The sequence below is a fragment of the Peromyscus californicus genome, unplaced genomic scaffold (genome assembly GCF_007827085.1).
Source record: "Peromyscus californicus insignis strain IS unplaced genomic scaffold, ASM782708v3 Scaffold_15__1_contigs__length_86483966, whole genome shotgun sequence".
NCBI lineage: Eukaryota > Metazoa > Chordata > Mammalia > Rodentia > Cricetidae > Peromyscus > Peromyscus californicus.
In genome coordinates, this window is record NW_026294447.1 from 66,144,193 (window position 1) to 66,160,749 (window position 16,557).

Sequence of the window (16,557 nt, forward strand, 5' to 3'; positions counted from 1 at the left end):
AATTAGACAAGTGTATAGGGCTGAACATGGAGAACTCAAAGGATGAAAGTTAGGAGACTTGCAGCATCCTGAATGGTTTGGGCATTCTAGTTATTGGCAGACAAATTTTGACAAGTTCCAGAAGCATCATTCAGTGGGGAGTTTGTACAAAAGATTTGGTTCAAAATGGCTAATGTGCAATAGAAAAAACAAAACAAAACAAAACAAAACAAACAAAAAAAAACAGTGCTTTGGATAATGTTTAATTCTTCTTTTCAAAAAGCAGTGTTAAAAAAGGAAGACTGGGGACTGGAGAGATGGCTCAGAGGTTAAGAGCACTGACTGTTCTTCCAGAGGTCCTGAGTTCAATTCCCAGCAACCACATGGTGGCTCACAACCATCTGTAATAAGATCTGGTGCCCTCTTCTGGCCTGTAGACATATATGCAGGCAGAACATTGTATACATAATAAATAAATAAATCTTTAGAAAAAAAAAAAAAGGAAGACTGGAGCGTGGCTCAGTGGTGAAGAGCACTTGCTGTTCTTCCAGAGGACCTAGGTTCGATCCCCAGCATCCTGCATGGTGGCTCACAGCTATCCATAACTTAAGTCCTAGGAGACGCGTTAGTTTCCATCGGCACAGCACAGACGTGGTACAGAGACATACATGTGGGCAAAACACTCATACACACAAAATAATAGAATGGTGTTAAATGTTTGCTTCGCTTTTGTTACCAAGGAAGCTTTTTGCTTCATTCGTATATGCTGTGGGATAATGCTTTTGTGCACTGGTTTAATAAAACGCTGATTGGCCAGTAGCCAGGCAGGAAGTATAGGTGGGATAAGCAGATAAGGAGAATTCTGGGAAGAGGAAGGCTGGGTGAGGAGATGCCAGCCCGCCAACCAGGGAGCATCATGTAATGGCACACAGGGAAAGGCATAGAACACATGGCAACATATAGATTAACAGAAATGAGTTTAAGTGTAAGAGCTAGTCAGTGGTAGGCCTGAGCTAATGGCCAAGCAGTTTTAATTAATATAAACCTCTGTGTGTTTACTTGGGTCTGAGCAGCTGTGGGACCACAGGGCCACCACAGGAACACAGAAAAACTTTCAGCTACATGTATAAGTAAGCTTAAATATTGAACCAAGTCTGGTTTGTATATAATATTTTATACTAAATACATAGTATAATTTCAAGTGAAAATAAAATATAAATTCTATACATGATGTTTGGAATGCCTCAGAGAAAGACAGTATCTGGTTTAAACATGTGAAAACAGCCATGACCTTAACACTTTAGAAAACACAGATGTGCTGGTGTGTCTGAAGGCTAAAATAGTTCCTAGCCATTAAAAATGTAATTTCCCACAGTTTGGATCTGTGGAAATGCTGCTGGTGGAATGTGAACTAAGAGGCAGGACACAGAGCCAGGTATGGCCACACAGGGCTGTCATCCCAGCACTCGGGATGCTGAGGAGTAAAGATCAAGGGTTTCAGACCAGCCTAAGTTTTCCAGAGATCCTGTCTCTACAAGCAAGACAGAGCAAAGAAGAAAAGGCGCGTCACAGGGTCTGCTTGCAGTGAGACCTGAACTTGGCACACAAGGAGACTAAACCAGGTTGCTAGAGGACTCTGGCAGACTAAAATGTACACGCCCTCAGCAGACGTTGCTGCTCAGTGTTGCCCAGTAGTTCTCCCCCCTCCCAGACTACTGTAACGAGCACAAACCATTGACGTCCTCACCTGCCCTGTCTCCTTATTACCTATTTATAAATAATCTACTAGGTGCCAGGCAATATGCCAGGCTCTGAAGATTGACAGGTTTAAATAACAGAATCTACTGGGGAAGTATTTTCACAAGCCTTAAAATTTCTGAAGTGCAGCCGTAGACAATCTCAAGGTTCCTTTTCCAAATAAATAGGGCTGGAAGGGCTGGCTCCTCCTCTTCCACATCCTCCTCCTCTTCCTCCTTTGAGCTTACCTGTTTTGTATTTTCAAGTGAAAGTCATTGTCTTTGATGTGAACCATGGATGCATTTGGATAAACATTCTCAACATAGAAATGGACTAAATCGCAGTTGATGCCTGACCGGACGTGGGTGCTAAGAAAAGCAGTTCATTTTGGACCCTCCAGTTCATCGCTGCGATGGCTCCCATGCAAAGCACCTCAGATTAGGGGCTCTGCTACACTGCCACACACCCTGCTCTAGCTCCCTGATCAGGAGACATCCTGGATGAGGCGTCTCCAGAGCAGCCGAAATGACCTTGTGTATGCTAGGGTCCTGTTGATGGAGATCCGACTAGCCTGCCTTTTCTCCTGATCTTTCCATGACGATGGAGGGATAGACCCGCCAGCTCTCCAAGGAAGCCCTCAGGAGGCCCCTGAAGGTCTGCTGGTGGGTGAAGAAAAATGGTACCCACCCGTGATCTGTGCCTTGGTATCCAGAATGCTTTTTCTTTCCTGCTGTTCCTGGGTTTTGTTTTTCCTTTCCCTTCTTTATTTTTTTTCTTTTTTTCTTTCTTCTTTTCTTTCTTTCTTTTTCTTTTTTAAAAATTTTTGTCTTAGAGCCTGTTTTCAAACCAGCTGAATTGAGCTCAGGAAAAATAAAGAAGAAAGAAAGTTAAAAAAAAAAAAGCAAAGCACGCGGAAATCATGAAGGGAGAAGGCAAACCTCGGGACTCTAGCTCTGACCTCAGCTGACTCAAATGAGGTGTTCATTACTGAACAATTAGAGCCACCTACACAGGACAAAGTGAATTTCCAGTCAACAGGTAGTAATAGCCAAACCCCTGCCACAGCCAAGAAACATTAGAGTGGATTATCCATGAAGAGAGGATTAGAAAAAGAGAGACCCAGAATCCAGCAAAGGAGACCCCAGCGGGCCAGCTGGCTAATGTTTGGGATAATAACTCCAAACGTATTAAAATAAATTGTAAGGAAGAAAGGGCTGAAGGCAAGAAAAGCGAGCTTCACACGATACTGTATATTGAGGATAAAATCATGCACATTTGCAATAATCACTTCCCCGGAGCAGGCAGTAAAGGCACCACCAGCAGAGACTGCTAGAATTTAAAGCCACAAGCACACCATGAGCTAGTCAGCTGGTAGGAACTGGGGGTGGGGGGCGGCTCATAATGGAAGCCTGCCTCAGGGAAACTTCCCCTGGCCCCACTTTTCTATGGCCTGAACACGCACGGATCTACCAATAATAGGAAGGAGACAGGAGTAGACATCTTCCACCATCTCAGACTTGGCCTAGCTCACAGACGCCAGTTCCCTAATGGAGTCAGAGAAACGTGCTATTTCTGTTTTCTCTTTTATCAAGGTCATGGGGGTCTCAAGTAAAAGCAGTCACTCTTCCCCCTTCAGCCTTTGTCCACCGGAGAAAGACTAGAACCCAGAAGCTGGCAGGAGCCCGAAGGGAGCCATGTGTCTCTTCCTCCATATCTAGTCCCGGGTCTAGAATTTTCTTGCTAAGGTTTTTTTGCCTCTCTGAAGCAGCATTCTCATTTTCAAGAAATCTCTAAGTGCTGCTTATTAAAGTGCTGCCTGCCAGAGCCTGGCTCTAAAGCGTCCCTCCAAAGACCCCGTGGAAGGCTGATTCTCAGCTCGGTGCTGCTGGGAGGTCGGAGAAGCTTTGAAGTGGGACCCCATAGGAATTCTCCTGGTCACTGGGGCCCTTGAAGGTGATACTGAGACTCAATTCCTTCTGCTGCCCCTTTGCTTGCTGCCTATGGGGTAAACCGGCTTCCCCTGCCTCAGATTCCTGACAAATGTGCTGCTGCACCAGAGCAGGAGGGCCAACCCAACCAGGAGTGGAAACCTCCAAAAATGAGCCAAATAAACCTTTTCTTCTCTTCATAAATTGTCTTGTGTAAATGCCACAGTAATGAAAAGCTGACTGATGCGTGCCCTGCGACTCTTTCCATTTTTAGCATTGGTCAGTGATACATAAGGAATAGCCTATGCTTGGCAGATGTCACTGGGACCAGTTTCCTGTAGTCACAGCCTCTTAGATGCTTTCTTCGTGAAGCCTGAAATCCCTTTATCTTTAAATGGTGAGTAGCTGGTGATGTCTTTAAGGAAGAGTTTCCTTTCTCACTTAAGAGCGTGCAAAAAAAAAAAAAAATCCTCATAGCTGGGCAATGGTGGTGCATGCCTTTAATCCCAGCACTCAGGGGGCAGAGCCAGGCAGATCTCTGCTGTGGGATGGTCTGTATGTCAAATGTGTTGCTGATTGGTCAATAAATAAATCACTGATTGGCCAGTGGCCAGGCAGGAAGTATAGGCGGGACTAACAGAGAGGAGAATTGAGAGAACAGGAAGCTGGGTGAGGGAGACATGTGAAGATCCCGGTAAGCCACGAGCCATGTGGCAAGGTATAGATTTATGGAAATGAATTAATTTAAGCTGTAATAACAGTTAGCAAGAAGCCTGCCACGGCCATACAGTTTGTAACCAATATAAGTCTCTGTGCTTACTTGGTTGGGTCTGAGAGGCTGTGGGACTGGCAGGTGACAAAGATTTGTCCTGACTGTGGGCAAGGCATGAAAACTCTAACTACAGATCTCTGTGAGTTCAAGGCCTGCCTGGTCTACAGAGCGAGATCCAGAAAAGGCGCAAAGCTACACAGAGAAACCCTGTCTCGAAAAACCAAAAAAAAAAAAAAAAAAAAGAGCGTGCAACCATGCTTTGCTTGCAATTTCATGCCCTCTATCTATTCATTAAGAATCCTAATAGTAGACATCATTCAGGATGAAATGGGCACAAAGACAGACAAAACACAACTTATGACCTCTGAACTTTGAGTTTGTTGGGGACACAGACATGCAACAGTTATGAAAACAGTAGTTTGACCAAAGAATGAAGACTTTTCTTTTTCATGTGTAGGTGTGGTCTGAGTATGTTTGCATGCCTATGGGCCCATGATATGTGCAGGTTTATAAGCACATATGTATGCACATGTGTGGAGGCCCTGAAGTTGACACTGAGTGTCTTTCTGGATTGTGCCTCACTTTATTTCTTGAGGCAGGATCTCTCACCGAACCCAGTGCTTACCAATTCCAGTTTGTCCAGCTGGATAGGAGACTCCCTGTCTCTGTTTCCCAAATACTAGGCTGGCTTTTATGAGGATTCTGGGTGTCCAAATTCCAGTCCTTACACTTGTATGGTAAGCACTTTATCCACTGAGCCAATTAACCTTGAAGACAAGAGTAAGAAGCCAGAGATCAAGGGTGTGTGCTGGAAGGATATACCAGAGGAAGAAAATGCATGTTCAGGAGCCTGGAAGCAAGAACGGAGTACATTGCCTGGGGACTATGAGGTATTTGTTCTGCTTGATCACAAGTGCATGCTGGGATATTCAAGACTGGAAGGGAGAGGGTGGAATGGGGACTAAAAACAGGAAACAAGAGAAGAGAGTGAGCCATGAGCAGATTGTCCCCCGTAGAAGGATTTGTCTCTGTTTTTCTGGATACCAAGCCTGGTGTGGTGTTCACCATGCTTTGCACGCTGTCTTTCAGCTAACTGCAGCTCCTACAGGTTCCAGTGTCCTTTCTTCTGGACAGCTGTGCATCTAGTTTGTGACTATTCATGTTGACAGAATAATTTACATCCTCATAGATTTTTTAAGGTACTCTGTCAATATTATTTTTTTTCTGCATACCCCAGTGTTGCCTTGCAACCCTCCAAAGTCCCAGTGCTTTATATCAGGGTTTATTTAGTTAATGTCCTCAGGTAATGTCTTATATATAGCCCCTGTTGATTTTGAACTCTGAATCCCCTTGCATCAGACTTCCAGGAGCTTACATTATAGGTGTGTAGCCCTGTGGAGGCCCACAAAGGTTTCCTAGTGAGATCTGAGCTTGATTTACCCAGCAGACCTGCATTAGAGGATTGCTTGACCATGTGCATCATCACCAGCTGATTGGAAAGGGTCTGCACTTGGCTGAGCTGGGGGGAGGTCTTTTGCTCCACCCTTGGCATTTCTATAAATAGCCCTTTAGAAGAGACAGAAGGGGCTGGTGAACAAAGATCCAGGCCCTCCCAAGGTTATCTTGTGTTTCTGTTTCTCTCTCCTCTATCCTTCTATCTAAATCTCTTAACCCTCACTTCTCAAGAGTACCCTGGGGTAAAGTATGGGAGCTGGCCTCCCAGCTGGCCTCCCACACAGTCCCACACTCAACTTCCAGGAGACTTTAGAAGAGAAAATATGAGAGTCTAGATTCATTTAAATCAGTTCAAACTGAATGGCTTCTCCAACTTTATATATATATATATAAAGCCATAAAAGTGAAACTCCGAAAGAGACACATGCGGTTTTGTAAAATTAGGAAAGGGCAATCCACAGGTTTAGTTTATTAACATAATGCTTCCGAGTAGGACTTTTCATATTTGTTTGACAGGTTTATATAGGGGTTGAGAGATTCTTAGTCAAGTGCCTGCTGCGTAAGCATAGGGACGCGAGTTAAGTCTCTGTGCCCATGTAAAAGCCAGACACAGCTGAACACCATTGTAAGCCCAGCACCAGCGAGGGGAGACATGAGGACCTCGGAGACTCACTAGCTAGACGTCTACCTACTAAGCAAACCCTAGATCCCAGTGAGAGACTTTCTCAAAAGACATGGCTAATGCCTCCTAGGGAATAAAACTGGAGGTTGACCTTTGTCTTCCACATACATGTGCACCAGCATACATGTGTAACACACACACACACACACACACACACACACACACACAGAGACTTGTTCACATGTGGAATCATGTTTGTTAGAACAAATGAAACAATGGAATCCAGTCAGGAAGGAAGGCAGAAGTTCCATTTGGACTACTATTCTCCAAACACAAACACCAGGGTCAGGAAGATGCAGTGAGTGGCCTGTGGCCTGAGCTGATCTGTTGACAACTCAGGTTTAAATCCCTTACTGCTGGGTGATCTAAGACACCTGACTAGACCAACCCATGCTTTTTCGATCTCATCTGCAAAAAGGGCATCGTGGCACTACCTCTAGAGAACAAAGTACTGGCCTCAAATCCATGTTGGATCCTGACCAGGTAACAAGCATGTCCTAGGAGGTCATATGGGTGTGATAAGGTCTAGATCCCTGACAATCTACCTCACAAGACAGATGGAGCGTGCCTCCCAAGAAATATATTTCCACAGCATCTCATTCCATCTCTATTAGGAAACACCTTCCATCGCACACTGTAATTACCCACTAGTGGTCTGGCTTCAGCACTGGCTGGGGAGCAGCTAAACCACTGGACAGTGGTTTGTTCGCCACTTCAGGCCCAACACTCCATGTTTACAGACACTTGGCAGGCACTCTATCTTACAATATGCAATGGATTTAAAAGAAAATTTTAACAGGTTGTAATCAGAAATGCGTCCCTTGAACTCTGAGCCAAACAATGGTTACTGTAGCAGATGAAGCAAGAGAGGTGAGGTAGTGTAGTGTGTTATTACACAGCTCAGAAGATGGAAGATCCACAGACCTCAGCAGTGGGGGAGCCTCGCTTTTAAGCCGGGCTTCATCACCCGTGGGCTGTGTGACTTTAGGAAAGTTACTTCATTCTTTTGAGATTCAGTTCATCTTCTCTGAAATGGAGACAAAACAGTGAATGAGATCAAGCACTTATGTGTCTGGCCCATAGTAGGTACCCATCAACCAGAAGTTGTTGATTTTGGCTCTGTCACTGTCACCGTATTGATAACTTGGCTGATGTTTGGGCACCCCGGGAGTAAATATTGATACATGAGTCACTGCCACGGAGTCCATGGTAGCTAATACCTATCGGGGGTTTTCCATGTGCCAGGCATCCTTCCAAGTACTTTACAAATGCATTTAAACACCTTCACCACTCTGTAATATAATGTACACCATTACTGTCACCGCCCATTTTACACATGAGGCTATCTGATAGAGTTCGGCAACTTGTCCCATGGACAGGTCTTTAGGAACAGAGTCTCTGGTCAAACCCCAGCTTCCAGGTTCATAGCCTTGACCATTGACCTGGTCAAGGGCAGACCAAGCTAGAATGTAAGAAAAATACACCATAGAAAGAAGGTAGAAGATGCCTGTCTCTGTTTAGCACCCCAGGAGATGCTGTTGTCCATCTCTGAGGCTTCCTTCACTTTCTTCTGTAATAGGAGGAATTGTGTTTGTCCTCACAGAATGCAGCCCTAAGTACAGACACAGTGGTCTCCAGGAAACACACTGCAAGGTGAATTATTGCCACATGTTGCTTATTTTCCCACATGGATGATGTTCTAATGGGGAGTTGATTCCCCAAGCAGGGTTTCCAATTCTAATACATCAGCAACAAGCTCCAAAATGGGTCAAAGAAGTAAATATCAGGGCTAGGGAGATAGGTCAGTGGGTAAAGGTGTTTGCTGCACAAGACTCACAATCTGAGTTTGGATCCCAGAATCCACACGTAAAATTCTGTAGTGCAAGCTCTGAATCCCAACACCCCCACAGGGAGACAGGAGGTGGAGGCTGGAGACTCTCCAGAACCTTGTAGTTTATTCAGTGGCAAAAGTCTCTATCTCAGAACAAGGTAGAGAGGTGAGGGCTAACATCTGAAGTTCTCTATCTCCGCATGCTTGTTGTGGTATGTGTGCGCACACAGAAACGTGTACACACACAAGAAGTAGATAGTACAGCCAGGGTGGACCTTTAACATTCTTAAAATTATGAATCTTTCAGAGCTGCAGGCATGTAGGCACTGAGTTCAGAGTAAGCAAGTACTTAAGAAAGGCATCACTTGGGATCTGAGCCCTCAAAGGTGAGCGCCCTTGCTATTAGTAACTTTTAATTAGTGTCAGAGTTCTTAGAGTTTAGAGTGGTTTAGGAGAAAGTCATTGGCTGGCTCACAGCTTACGGAGTCCTCTATGCAGAGCAGAAGGAATGAAAATAACTACCAGGATCTACACAGTCTCCTTAAAATTAGGGTTCTTCTTTTCCAGTTTAATCATCTCGTGCTCACATGTAAGGCACTACAAGGAACCCATGGCTCTGAGCAGAGAAATTTCTTGAAACTTACATTTTTATTTTCTTTTCTCTTATTCAATTTCACCTCCACCTTTCTTCCCTCATCTATGTGGAGGACAACTGGGTAACACAGAGAGCCAGGAAATATTTATCTGCTTGTTCCTCTGACTTCTAGTAATGGTCTGCATTTGCAGGCTACCCAAATGAACAAACCCCCACCAAAAACCCACCTTCCTGCTTAGGGCAGCCCCAAGGCCCTGCTGCCCCTGTGAGACTGAAGGGAAGCTGTGATGTACAACACATTGCTTCTGTTAGGAAGTAGAAGAAGCCACTTGGAGAGCAAGAGAGAGAATATGATCCTACCTTTGTAAATAAATCAAGCATCAGGAAACTTCAGAGGGCAGCTGCCTTTCAGCAGGAGAACTGGGGTAACTTCACTTTCTTTTGATCTTTTCTCTAAAACGTTCTTCTTTTTACAAAGAAGAAATTCTAGTTGGTCCCTCAGTGAGAATGCATGTGATTTTCATGCATCAGAAATTGGTGGGGGATTTGATATATGTAAATATATGTGTTAATAAAAATAGCTGTTAATAGCAGTGTGAGAATGGAGATAGAAACCCCCCATAGTTTTTTTATTTTTAATTTATTCTTTGAGAATTTCATACATGCAGATAAAGCATTTATCAAATTCACCCCCTATCTGCCCACTTCTCTTCCAACCCCTCTCAGACCCCTCAAGTCCCCTTTCAATCTCATGACCCATATATGGAAATGAATCCAAACTCATTTTAAAGCCAACTGGTGGTTTGTGGAGTGTCCTGCCATCTCCCAGCAGATGGCACTGTTGTATAAAAACAGTTCCTCATTGGGCCAAAGGACTAGGAGACATTTGCTGTTCTAGAACTCTCCCTGCTCAGTGGACAAACCACAGGAATGCGGTAAACAATAACAAGGGCATTTCTGTGGTGTGCAATGAGTAAAGTACATGGTGGCCAGGGAAAGCTCCTCTGTTTACTTAGGTAACTATGCAGCCCTTCCCAGGACGATGTTTTCATATAGCACATTAACCAGGCTTGTTAGGTTGGACTTCTCGGCACTCCCCACAAGTTTAACAGATTTCGGTTCAAGTGGAGCCTGAGACTCTGTCTGTGATTCTTATCATTTCTCTCCATGTTGTGACTATTTTGAGATACAGTTGTGAAGGAACACCATGAAGAATTGTGTTTCCTCGGTATGTTCATATGTGAAGAGCAGAACTGCACGATAGACCTAAAGGTCTTCTTGGATTTCCACTCCTTACCTCCAAATGCTTGACTCTCCAACTCCTAGTGCTCTTGTCTGGGAGAAATGGAATCAGCAGTTCCTACCCTGTGAGTGTCGGGAGCTAGCTGTCTTCACACACTCAGTCTGCTGACATACCCCAAGAAACAGGGCCTCCGTAAACAGCAGCTATCAATATGAAAATCCATATTACCGCGTGTTGAGAGCGATTGAGAACAAAACGGGGTTTAACTTCCGGTGCTACCTACTCAACCTTCCAACAGCGCATTAAGCTGAGCCCGGAACATTTTGCCAGTCTCAAGATGGAATTTGCTTCACTCCCGAAAGCAGGTGCCCCAGGGACCACTTCAAAGTACTCTAGGCGTATTAGATGGCCATCTCACCCGGGAGCAGGGGCAGTTTTAGTATGTGAAGAGGCCGATTGCTTAAGAGCGTCTCTTCAGTGGCCATGGTAACTCACTCATGTTTTCATGTTCGGTGGGATCATTAGAATCCTGACTCAACACACTGATTTTACAGAGAGCAGTTGGGTCCAGAGAGGACTCTTCATTTTGTTTGTTTGCTTGTTTTAACGATTTAAGCTTACAGCAAAGTTGTAAACTTTGTGGACAGAGCATCCCTGTATTCCCTTCACGCAGCCTCCCTGATTTAACTAAACACTTCCCACCAACGCAGTAAATGGTGTAAAGTAATTAAACATGGCTACAAGACCGTTTACCGGATCTGCTAGACAGAAGACTCTCCCATGCTTTCCCTGGCGTTGCGGTCTCAAGGCTGCTCCTGTGTGTTCCCTTATTGCCTGCTTGTGATCTTTACCAGGGGTCCAGAGGGCTGAGATGGTTGCAGGAAGAGGAGAGGGGCAGAAGAGGTGGTAGAGACTTGTCAGTGGTCACAGCGGCAGTGGCCGCCTCCTTGGAAGTGGTGAGAAGGCAGCTAAAGAGTTGCCTAGAACACCGGGGGCCAGAAATAGTGGGATCTGAGCAAGCTGAGATAGATGAGCTGCCAAGCTTTGAGGTAGAGGCCTGAGAACTATAACTGGAGCCACTATTAGGGGATGGGGATCCCAATGCCCGAGACTTGATAGCTGTAGCATTAGCTGGTACAAGGAGCTGCTACCAATAGCCTCGGCTGAGAACCAGAGGTTAAAACATTAGCAGAGTGCCGAGCCATGAACCGACAAGCCGGAGCAGTGAGCCTCCAAGCTAAGCGCCTGATGCACGAGTTTCTGGCCTCTAAAACCTCTACTTCTCAGGGCTTGGAGCTCTAAGCTCTGGAAGCTGTCGGCCCAGCCCATGTGCCTTTGGGACCCGAGGTCCAAGGGCTTCCGACAGCAGAAGAGCCATTGTTTGGTTACTCTTGATTCCAGTTAGAGCAGATGCTGTTGATAAGAACCTCATTTGAATTCGCACTAAAGTTCTTTTCTGAGTCCATCCCATGCCCCACGCTGGCTGTGTGTTGCTGTGTCTCCTTGGTTTCTTCTACTCCGAATTTCATGGTCTTTCCTTACCTTCTTCTGAAGACTATTAATGATTCTGGGTAAAATGCCCCTTAATTTGGGTTTGTCTGGTATCTTCCCCAAGATGAGAAGCACTTAAGTATTCTGAGCAGGAATACTCCAAGGGTGCTACTGCAGTTCACAGTGTCTCAGAGGAAGCTGTGCCCTTTACTAAGGGTGTGAGCCCTGCTTACTGGATGAGGAGGTGCCTAGTTTCCTCAAAGATATTATCCTAGTTTTCTACTAGTAACTAAATGTTATATGTATATAATAATATAATATAAGCAAGTTATATATAAATATAAAAATTATAATATATAAATAAGATATATATAATAAATATAAACGAGTATATCTGAGTAGATATTTTAGCGCCGTGCAAATATCCTGTTGACTTTCCAACTTTCATCCACTGATTTTAGCATGCTGCAATGTCCAAGTTATTTTCATGATTATTTTTTGTTCCTATTTCCCCCATTCCTTCTGCACATATTAGTGGGACTTCTATGAAGAAATGATACTTTTTCCCCATTTACTTACTAAACGTTTTGGTAATTTTTTTGGTTTTAAGAATTTTGTACATATATATGATGAAATATGATCTTACCTACCCTCCTCTCCTGCCTCTCGCTCCTCCTATGACCCCCTAAATCACATATTTTTATTGCTGTAGATCCGTGGATATTTGTTTTTCTCTGTGGGTCATAGGCCACCTTCTTGCTCATGATGATCTCAGCATCAACCACTGGGAGCTTTCTGGTGAGTTCGATGTTCTTGGACACAGCTCCTTCTTTGGTGGGTGCTTCCTTACCATCTGACATGGATGCTCAAGGATCATAGTGCACTAAATCTGCCCCAATCTTGGACTCAACTGCTTCTCCAAGGAGAATAGTTCTTTTTATCTGAGCATGATACTTAGAAATCAGAATTGGAGTCCTGGACAAAATACTGGGTATGCTAATTGCAACAAGGGAGTTACTGCTTCTAGGTCCTTCCAGCAAAGAACAGGACTTGTCTGTGCCTATGTATGTGTGCCTATGTGTGCATGTATGCATGCATGCATGGATGTCCCTACCTCTAACTACCTGTCCGGCATGCATATGCAAACATGGTGTGGCTCCAGTCCAGCTCCACAGAGTCTGTTATCCACCCCTCTTCCCTTGTTTGTAACATCTTCCTCTGAAGTGAAAAACTTGACTCTTTACCTACATTTCCTAATTTGTTCAGTTCTATGCAATTCTAGTGTCCTGTTAGAATCAAACATACTAAAACTAGATTGTAGTATTTCTATAGTATTCCTTCATCCTTTAGCCTTGGGCTAGCAAGTCAAAATCATGTTTTCTAAATCTAGGATTGCTTTCTTCTGAGGAGTAGGAAATATTGCTGTGGTTCTAAGAGTCAAAGGAGTACTTAGAGATATCAAATCCCATTGCCACCCATTTCTTCCTATCGTTTCAGCCCGATTCCTAACCATTCTCTATAAATAACCAGTCTCTTTAGTGCACGGCTTATTATTTTATATTTCTTTTGCACAAACAGATACACTTGTGTTTGGTTATCTCTTTTTTGTTCCTTTTTAACACAAAAGATAATATGCTATAAATAACTTTAAAGTTTGATTTTTACACATATCAATACATCCTGGTTAGTTCACAGATATCTTTTTTAAAAGTTTTTTATTTTTATTGTACTGTTATCACTAAAACACTTGACAGTCTGATGAAAACTTCAACTTGCCTCTCAGAATACTGCTTAAATGTATGAAATAAGACACAAAGGGCTAGGAAAGATACCATGTTTCAGAAACATAGTTTTCAAAATTATAGTCATTTTGATATGCTAATACATGTAAATGTATCAATGTTGTATAAAACAGTACTCAGGTCCAGTGTCAGGTCCAATTACCGCATTCTAAATTAGTGGTAAACACAAATGATATTTAGAGATATTTGCCACAACAGATATGAGATGTCAAAATTTGATACAAAAATCCACAGTCCACAGAGAGCTTTATCATTATGCTTTAACACTGTGTAATATTCCGTTACACTGATGCTTCATAGTTTATTCAACTCATGCTGCTATTGTGGGCTCTTAAATTGTTTCCTCTGTTTTCATTTTTAATGTGTGTGTATATATGTGTATGTATGTATGTCACATGTGTGTAGGTGCCCATGCAGATTCACTGGAGCAGAGTTACAGGAGGCTGGCTCTCAGTCCTCTGGAGGAGCAACAATGTTCTAAACCACTGGGTCACCTCTCCAGCCCTTCTCATGGTTTTCCAGTTACAACCTATTTTATGACAAAGTCTACAAAACCATTTTTCATAGTGTTGAGGTGTCTTCAAGGTAGATTCCTAAAAATACCTGAGTCAATCAGCCAGTACCAGCAGATGGAGTCAGTCTGCAGACCCTCTGGTTCTCCAGGCTTGGGAATACACGTTCCCAGGGTTGGTTTTAAATGTAATGCTTTTACTGTGCAAGGAAAGGTATGAGCCACGACAAAACCCAGTATCAGAGCTTTATTAGGAGGAAGGAGGGGACAGAAGAGAGCGTGGCCAGGCCTGGGGCAGAGACAGTGCAGGGAGAGAGAGTTGGGGGGCCGGGGAGAGCAGAAGAAGGGAGGAGTCTGTGTCCAGCTTGTTAAGGATTCCCCTGCACATGCGCAGGTGGGCTTATGGAGCTGCGCCACTCATGCGCTGATTGTGTGACTGCGCTGCACACATTTGAGTGATCGTGCAGCACACTGATGACATAAGACATAAGACCCCTTGCTTAGCTACTGAACTGCGCATGTGCGGTCATACAGCTGGAGGAGTGGCCAGAATCCTAACACCCACAGCATCAGCTCTGCAGATTCTGGGTCTCTAGGCTCAGGGGTACATGTTCCCAGAGCCTCAGCAATAGTTTTTACCAATTTTAAATTACTGTGACTTGAATAAGTCAGGTATGGTTTTAATTTGCATTTCCCTAATTATAAATTAATTTAAATATGTTTTCACTTAGTTGAAGGTTAGTTTCACATCCCTTTTCAAATATATTGTTCCTATCCTTTCATTTTTAGTGTCTTTAATATTGTAATCATGGCTCCTTGCCCATCCAATATTTTTAAAATGTAATCATTCTTATCTCTACTTTTGATTCATAGTTTTAAAAAAATATTTTAATCATATGTTTAAAATTTCCATGCCCAACCAAGGTTCAGGAAGAATCCAGTGTGTGGATGCTTTCATTTGGAGTTTATTAATTTTTATTCCATGAGAGATGGATCCAGTTTAATCTTTTGTTCTAGTAAGTCAAGAGGCTGAACAGGGACTTGAACCCTGAACCCTCAGATTAAAAGTCTGATGCTCTACCAGTTGAGCTATCTAGGCAGTCTTTTATTCTAAACGGCTGTCTAGTGAAGATGGAATCATTTATTAAAATATCCACAGTTTCAGCAGTTGCCTGAGGCGTCTCTCTTTTCATATCCTAACTTTGGGAGAGGTCTGTTCTACCCCGGTCTATTTATGCTTACACAGTGCACTGGCTCCATAGTGTGTGTGAATATCAGCAGGATTCCTCTTCTCTCCATTTTTTTCTTTTTCTGTGGTTTCTTGGTTACTATTACATATTTTATTTTTCTATGACCTTTAGTAGCAATTTGTCTAACTCCATAAAAATGCTTACTGATATTTTTAATTGGATTACATTAAATGTGTATATTAACCTTGGAAGAACACATGTACTTACTCTTTTCATTTAATAACATACACTTAAACACTTTTGTTAAAATAAACAATATGTGTGTGTGTGCATGCGTGTGTGTGTGTGCACGTGCATGCATGTGTGTATTGTGATGTGCACACATTCTCAAGGCTCTAACTGATTTGTCCTCTCTAGCTGCATTGACATGTCTCTTATACTCTTTAGTAGTAGGGACAACAGTGGACGTTGCTGCTCACTGTGATCTTATATTTAACACTTCCCTGTCAAGTGCTGTGGGATGCCTTTCTGTATGCTGTGAATATGAGTTGCTACCATTGGCTAGTATATAAAGTTCTTTTGGCCTATGGCAAGGCAGCTTAGAGGCAGGTGGGAAATCAAGTGGAGAGACAGGAAGAAGGCGAGGAGAGACACCACCACCGCTGAAAGAGCAGCATGCCAGCAGACCAGTAAGCCACAGAACACATGACAAAACATAGATCAATAGGAATGGGTTAATTTAAGATATAAGAGGTAGCTAGCAAGAGGCCTGCCATAGACCATACAGTTTGTAATTAATGTAAGCCTCTGTGTGTTTACTTGGGTCTGGGCGGCTGCAGGACCAGGCAGGACACAGGAAAACTCCCAGATACAGTCAAGTAAGTCAGCTTTAGGGTTTAAGTACACACCATACACTCATGCATACACACATAAAGTGTCTTTCAACTTTTTATTATTTTGAGTTGTAAATATCTGGGATTGAATTTTAATAGGTGTTTTCAGCACATGTTGAAATGGTTGTGATTTTTCCCTAGATCTATAAATTTGGTATATTATGTTAATAGATTTCGTATATTGAACTAACCTTATGTCTTCCCAGGAATGTTTTGACATTTAAAACTTAAATATAAGTTTAAATTTATATTTGAAATGTAATATTGTGAACTAGATTAAATGTACTAAGTGAACTATTATTCTCAAAAGTTGACTCAAAAGTCCAAAAACACTTTAGGCCTCCATCATTAGATGTGACAAAACCACCCCCAGTTAGTCTGATGTTCTTGTTATCAGGTTTGTGGTGAACCCATAACAATGCAATTATTTTAATATTTAATACATTTT

The 16,557-nt window shown here is 43.1% G+C and overlaps 1 non-coding gene across 1 annotated transcript; it reads right to left on the reverse strand.

Annotated features, from left to right (window-relative positions):
• Window positions 1-15,052: 15,052 nt before the first annotated feature.
• Window positions 15,053-15,125, reverse strand: Trnak-uuu (transfer RNA lysine (anticodon UUU)). Its single transcript has one exon. It is a non-coding gene; the product is annotated as a tRNA-Lys (tRNA).
• Window positions 15,126-16,557: the final 1,432 nt, after the last annotated feature.